The sequence below is a fragment of the Hylaeus anthracinus genome, unplaced genomic scaffold (genome assembly GCF_026225885.1).
Source record: "Hylaeus anthracinus isolate JK02 unplaced genomic scaffold, UHH_iyHylAnth1.0_haploid 11980, whole genome shotgun sequence".
Taxonomy (NCBI): domain Eukaryota; kingdom Metazoa; phylum Arthropoda; class Insecta; order Hymenoptera; family Colletidae; genus Hylaeus; species Hylaeus anthracinus.
This window is the reverse complement of record NW_026534328.1, coordinates 932,502-940,148: the sequence shown is the minus strand read 5'-3', so window position 1 is coordinate 940,148 and position 7,647 is coordinate 932,502.

Genomic DNA, 7,647 nt, shown 5'->3' with positions numbered 1-7,647 from the left:
TTCGCTAAGGAAAAAGTTGTTTCATATTATCTTCCGAACCACCCCTTTCAAAGAGTTACAACATTTTTGCGACACCCTGTATACGATCTATATGAAAATACTGTTCGAGTAGGTTTGTGATTATATTTGGTGAGTCGGAGATATTGAATAGTGTTAATGTATATGATGTCTAAAGCGGATATAATAATAGCGATAATTTGTTTGAGGTGGGGTGGTGGCGGCAAAATTGATTACTGCTAATGTATATACTCTTTCCATGGAAATACTTTCTGAGTAGGTTTATGATAGTATTATTTCATATCATATCATATTTGTTGGTCCTCGGACAGAAAGTTAAACAAAGTTTGGTCATTTTTAATGTAGGTAAAGGTTGCATTGTATTTAATATGTTGTATTTAATAATTTAATCAAATTCATCAAGAAGCTGGTGAATAATAATGCAGTTTCACTAGAAATTATTTCATACTTTTCATTGGATTTTCTCATACCTTTAAGCAATTATGTCTAGAGATGGTGAGTATTCATATAAATTAACTAGAAATTATTTTATACTTTTTAGTGCAAACTTAATGTTTTTCGAAGTCGGTTATATTTTTGTTTCAAAAATTAATTTCTTTCACACTTTTTAGTAACAATCTATAACCAATAGGCTTCATGGAATAACAATAGTTATGAACAATATATTGTTGCAAATAGGGTCATCAAGAATACATGTACGACTAAATATGAAAGGTTTCATCAAGTTACATCAAAGAATAAGAATTTTCAAGTAACGATTGTTAGAAACAATAATAAAATTCATAAATTTTTGACAGTCTGATCATCGCGAAATTGATCTGATTTCGTCGATTTCAGGTCGAACATACGTGAAATAGTGCTTTTTTTACGATATCTATGGAAAATAATCGGTTAAGAAATGAAAAATCGCAAAATATCTTGATCACAGGACCAACTGATTATACATACATCCTCTACAAGACGTAAAAGGTTTCGATTTTTCCGTAAAAAATTGTTAAAGTTTTCGCAAATTCTCGATAGCGCGGAGCAACTCACCGGGGCGCCGCACAGTGGTCCGGATGGCCGAAAACCTGGCCAAAATGCAATTTTTCAAATTTTGAACACACTTTTTTCAATATTGTGCGCGTGTTGTATACATATGAGTGCATTAAATGCCGTTTGAAATTTCAAAAAATAGTAATCGATTACTGATATACAGAGGTTCAAAGTTGACGAACTTTCATGTTCCTTGATATCGTGAAAAGTGGCGCATGTTTATTGTGTCACAGAAAATTTATCCTCAATAGATTCATATGTAAATCATTTTACCATAAAAGTAGATGTTATAAACATAAACTTTCCATAAGAATAAAGTAAATTATCTTTGGATTCACTATTGTAATTCCCTTCTCAATATGGTATAAATTTTAGTTATCTTTCGATGAATCGGAAGGAAAACAAAAATGATAGTCACCGAGTGACAGGCTCTGTCAAGTTTTGTTGATATAAAGTAACATGTCAGGTATGATATCCAATTGAGAAAACTTGCGCAAATTTGTGCCATTATAAGTTATTTAAATTTCAAGTCCATCCTTATAAGGAGAAGAAGACTGTTTACGCGGGATTAAAACAAACCTTATTATCCTTAATTCTAATTTAACATTAATTTATTAGTGTTATTTCTCCCAATGTATTCTAACTATGTTGCCCAATGAACCTAGAAATCCTATTTCATAAAAGATTTATAATAATTTAGTATTTTTAATATACGTATCGGCCATATTGGATCCGCCGTTTTAAATTTTGAAATTTTGATACCAGATTCGTAATTTGCGGCTCAAATAACTCTACCAAGTTTCACGAAGATCCGAAAACTCCTTCTAATTTTCTAGCTCCTATTCGTATACACATGCGCGATGGTAAAGTGTGACCGCGCCACACAAGCGTAATACCCAGCGTGGAAGAAAATGAAACCGTGTTACGTATTTTCTCAATCTGTCTTTTATTAAATATTGACCGGTAAATTCTAAATTGTGTGTTTTGTCGTTTTAGAAACAATATTATTTATTTTCCGACGGTCGATATTAACGAATTAAATGCATTTGATGCGCTTTTATTTACCAAGGAAATACGTAACACGGTTTCATTTTCTTCCGCGCTGTGTATTACGCTTGTGTGGTGCGGTCACACTTCACCATCGCGCGTGCGTATACGAATATGAGTTAGGGTGGGGTACCCTCGGCGCCCCGGTGAGTTGCTCCGCGCTATCGAGAATTTGCGAAAACTTTAACAATTTTTTACGCGAAAACGGTGCATCTCCGGTATGTGACTCCTTTGAAGCTTTCTACCTATTCCTCGAGTAGAATTTTTTTAAATTAAAAATGACCTTGAGCTTAAATTTCGAGGTCATAATAAATTTTGCGGACGGTTTCTTTTGCAAATGTCCACCAATCCAAATATATACAGTGACCCCTGAAAGTGGTGACCATTAATTTTTGTACACCCTGTACATTACAACAGTGATGAGTATATTGTGAAAAAACAATTTGATTCTTAAACTTTATGGTGATCCGACAAAATCCCTGAAATATCTTATAGTAGTTTTATTTGTATTTGTGTACCATATTGTAGTTGTTATGTGCAAAATGTCCAAAAAATTGTTGTGTATGTGAAACACACGAAGCCTTTTGTTGTCTGTAATTTTCTTTACAATAAATGTGAAAAACATAAGATGATCTTCTTACATTTCCTATACTAATGGTGAAGTCGATATGACTAAAAAAACATTGAGTCCAGTTAGTACGGTATTGGTTATTTAAGATTTGTATAATAGAAACTGTGGGAAAAAGGCTTACCAATGCAGGTGGGTGTAAGGAAGATCACGGAAAGTGAAATATAGTGAGAAAAAGTCACGGAAAAGGCGCTTGGTAGAAAGTAGAACAATTTTTCATGGTGGTCGCGCGGCGTCTCCTAATTTATGATTGGCTTTGCCGTAACTGTCGAACCGGTGTCAAGAATCTAGAGTGCTCCCACATTGGCGCTCAACTGACGCTAGTTTGAGAATGTTTGTTTCAAGTGGGAATAAATATTTTCTCACCCGATTCTCACCCTGGGCTTGTGAAACAAAATACTAAGACGGTTGGTTAGTTATCGAGCAGACATGATTTTCATGTGCCAATACACGTAAATATGTATAAGTATGAAAGACAGTTTTAAGGTGCAATATTGCCTTATGTAATTGTTGTACATATTCTTAAGATTCTATTTCAATTTTATTTTCACAGAAAAACTTATTATTAAAAAAGTTATCGTTTCAATTAGTAGTGAACTTTCCTTAGTCACATCGTAAGAAATTTTTAAATATTTTAAACAAACAGTTAAGTGTTCCAATTTTTAATATAGGAAACATAATAGTCAAGTACTAATAATCGTCGTCAGTACTTTGCGTCCGTTTCTCCGATGAGGAACCAAAGAAGAACATAAGACAAAGCAAAGGCCAAAATTATTTCTAATTGTATTTCTAATCGAAATGAATTAAATAAACGTTCCTATATAAATAGGAGAAAAATACATAAACAGAGTAAAATTGGAATTTTTGTACCTTTATTCAATTATTTATAACTCCGGTATTTAACCATAAATTTTCTTCAACAAAAGCTTGTTTTCTTCGTAAAAGTACAATAAGAAACTGGACATAATTTGATAGTTTCTACATATTTTTGCATGGAAATTTTTTCTTAGTAATGCAAACAGGGTCTTTCGTGTTTCAAGTTGGCGTCATTGTCGTAGGGTGAGGTTGGCGATACTGGCGCGTGTATGAGTTTATGTTCTGTTTAAATAAATGTTACTACGTCGTTTGAAAAAGTGAAAAAAGACTAACATCTTTTACACATCCCATCCCTGCATTATATTTGCAATAAGAAGAACCAACGATATCAATCTGCTACAAACATTTTTGTTCTATTTTATCCGATAAAATTGAAGTTTCTCATATGTATTAGCCCATAATACTGAAACTATTGAACCGATTGGAAAACAATGTGAAAAACAATTGTTGAAAATAGTATTATACTAACCTTCAATTATTATGGTTTCTACTACTCAATATTAGCGTTTAAAAAAATTAGTTGATTTTGTATATGTCGTGCAATGTAAGTTTGTTTAAGCCAATAGTTAATCGGACAGTTTTTAATGTTTACATGTGGTAAATCCAAATATTGGGAAATGATAATTTCATTTTCTGTAGGTGTAGTTTTCTTTGCTAAATGTGAGACTTATGTCACAAAAAAAATTCCAGAAGTTGGCAGTTTCCTCTGTTTGCTCTCGATTTTCTGTATCATCTTGAATTTCTTCAATATTTGTTGGAACTCCACAAAGGGAACTCAGCTCCGATTTTAAAATGTCTTTTGCTGGTTGTGCAAGCAATTCATTTTCAAATGCAGCTCTTTTAAATCGCGGATCTAAAATTGTAGATACTAAAGTTATAGTGTTTGTTTCTATATAATCAAATCTGATGTCTAGATTGTTTAAAATATTATTTTTTAATGCCAGTCCAGCATTTGTTTTTGGTGTAATATTGTGTATTGGAACAATAAAAAATTTATCTGATACGATCATTTTTCGCGGAGTTGTGGTTATTTAAATTTGAGTGAAATTTGAGTAAAAATTTTTGTTACGATAATTGTTTTGCTGAGTGTATATTGTCTATACTTTTCTATTGTCTTTATATATCGTTCTATATTTATCCTTAAATCATGAATATGATATTTAGTCGCGGCGTATACTTCACTGACGAGAACCATTTTCGCTACAAATTTGGGCGTGTTCTCACCGATGGCACCACAGTACTAAAGCCTATGGGGATCGACCTTTACGACTCCCCGAATAGTGGGGGAGAAACAATTGACGCGCGGGAGAATTGAAGACGGTAGAGAAACTGTTCAGAGAGTAGAAACTGCGACACGTGGAACGTCTGCCGATAGAAATAAAGTTTTATTGTGTTTAATAACGATTTCGTTATTTCACCCTTACCGAAGAGAGTTGCAGGGGCTACTGCGTCATTGTCATCGACTCGTCCAGGGTGCAGAGCGCCTACATTGATGACACCGACGTGATTCGTCACGAGTTAGGACACCGACGCAGTTTAAAAAAAGGATTTAGCGTGCACGTGCAGGCACGCCGGTGTACGCTACAAGGGTCGGTAGAACAGCGATAAAATATTCTGGAACGCTGGTCGCTGGTCAGGGACTTCCTTTGGGAAACCATCGTCAACGGCGTGATCAAGGGCATCGAGCACCGCGTGACGAGCTCATCCTTGTGTACGCTTCGACAAAAAAGCTTCAACAGCTACGCCAACTGCGGGAACGGATCCGAGAGCTGGAAATGGAAAATCAACCCGAAGCAGCCACGCCGTCCGTAAGTGTTGCAGCAGTGTATCGGCAGCCAAAAATCGCGAATTTTTGTCGCGGAAATCCAGTGCTGTGGTTCCTCCAGGCGGAAATCACATTGCGAAATTGGACCGAAACTGGAAACCATTTACGAACTAATTAAGGCGCGCTTAATTTCCACATTCGGTAGTTCGAATCAATCGCGCTTGCGTCAGTTAATTAAGGGTCAGGTTTCAACGATCGGGAAACCCTCACTGATTCTCACTCGTCTGCGTGCTCTGGACTCAGGTTGTCCGAACGACATTATTCGTACGGTTTTCTTGGATCAACTTCCGGCTCCGTGCCGAGCAGCGTTATCGGTCTCAGAGGAGAAAAATTTAAATAAACTAGCGGAAATGGCCGACAAGTACGTGGAGGCCCTCGGAGTAGATCAGAACCAGATATCAGTGGTCAATTCAGAAGGATCTTCGACCCTCAAACAGCTTATTGCGGAGGTGCGTAAATTGTCGTCGGAAGTCGCAACCTTGAAATCTAACGCGAACCGCGGTCGGGATAGAAACTTCAACCGATCGAAGTCACGCGAGTGTTCCAAATCGCGAAATAGGGCGACATCCGTTTGCTGGGTTCGCCGCAAATTCGGAGATAAATCGCGGTTTTGCAAAAAGCCATGTGCATGGGAGGCTCAGCAGAAGTCGGAAAACTAGATAACCCTGCCCGCTTGGAGGCGGTGGGCGAGGGTCTTGTAGAGTCAAGGCGTCTCCATATTCACGATATAGAATCTGGGTTGAAATTCCTTATCGACACGGGAGCAGAGATCTCCTTAGTTTCGGTTGATAGGAGTTTGAATCCGAAGTCCTCCGACCTCAAACTTTTTGCGGCTAATAATTCGCGGATCGATACATTTGGCGAAAAGCGTCTCACGTTAAACCTTAAATTAAGACGCCCAATTACCTGGGATTTTCGCGTTGCGGCAGTTCCTCAACCGATCATAGGAGCAGACCTGCTGTAACCAGCTTAGGGATTAGCGTCCTAGACAAATCATCCGACTATTCTAAGTTGTTGTCAGAATTTCCGGAAGTGACCGGACAAGCTCCTGTCAAACCCATGCAATCCAAACAAGTGCTCCATTACATCATAACAAATGGTCCTCCGGTTGCTGAACGCGCGAGGCGAGACCAAGACCGAGTTTAAACATCTCATGGAGCTGGGAATTTGCAGACCGTCGAGTAGTCCGTGGGCAAGCCCCATACACTTGGCGGATAGAAAAGACGGCAAATTTAGATTCTGTGGCGATTATCGTCGCCTTAACGCGGTTACTGTGCCCGGCAGGTACCCGATACCGCACCTACATGATTTTTCTAGCAATTTAAGGGGAAAAACTATATTTTTCAGAATAGATCTCCTCAAAGCGTACCACCAAATTTCGGTGGCGCCTGAGGATATTCCTAAAACCGCGGTGATAACACCGTTTGGTCTCTTTGAATACACAACTATGCCCTTTGGTCTCCGCAATTCGAGTCAGTCCTTCCAACGATATATAATATTAACCGCGCGCTCATAGACCTAGACTTCGCGTTTGCATACATCGATGATATCCTCGTAGCTTCCTCCTCTCTTGAGGATCACGAAATTCATCTGCGAATGGTTTTAGAACGATTAAAGGAATTTTCCTTGCGCATAAACCCAGCGAAGTGTGAGTTCGGAAAAAAAGAATTGACCTTCCTAGGTTACTTGGTAGATCGGGAGGAATCCAGGCCGACGGCAGATAAGGTAGAAGCAGTTCTAAAATTTCCAAAATCTCAGACGATCGTGGAATTGCGTAGATTTTTAGGAATGGTAAATCATTATCGCCGTGGTTTACAAAATGCCGCGAAAACTGAAGCGCCACTCCACAAGAATATATAAGGTTCCAAAAAAAACGATAAGCGCGAAATCCAATGGGTACCTGAAATGGAAAAAGCGTTTCTGAAAATCAAAGAGGAACCAGTCAATGCGACACTGCTGGGTCATCCTGCACCCAACGCGACAACCCGCGTCTTCACGTACGCATCCGACTTCGCTATGGGCGCAGCCCTGTAGCAATATTTAGACAATTCATGGAAACCGCTAATCTTTTTCTCTAAAAAGTTTAGCTCCGCGCAATTAAATTACAGCGCCTACGACCGGGAGTTGACGGCGATGTACGAAGCGGTCAAGCACTTTAAACACTTTTTAGAAGGTAGAGAATTCAAGATCGCGACCGACGATAAACCTTTGACGTATG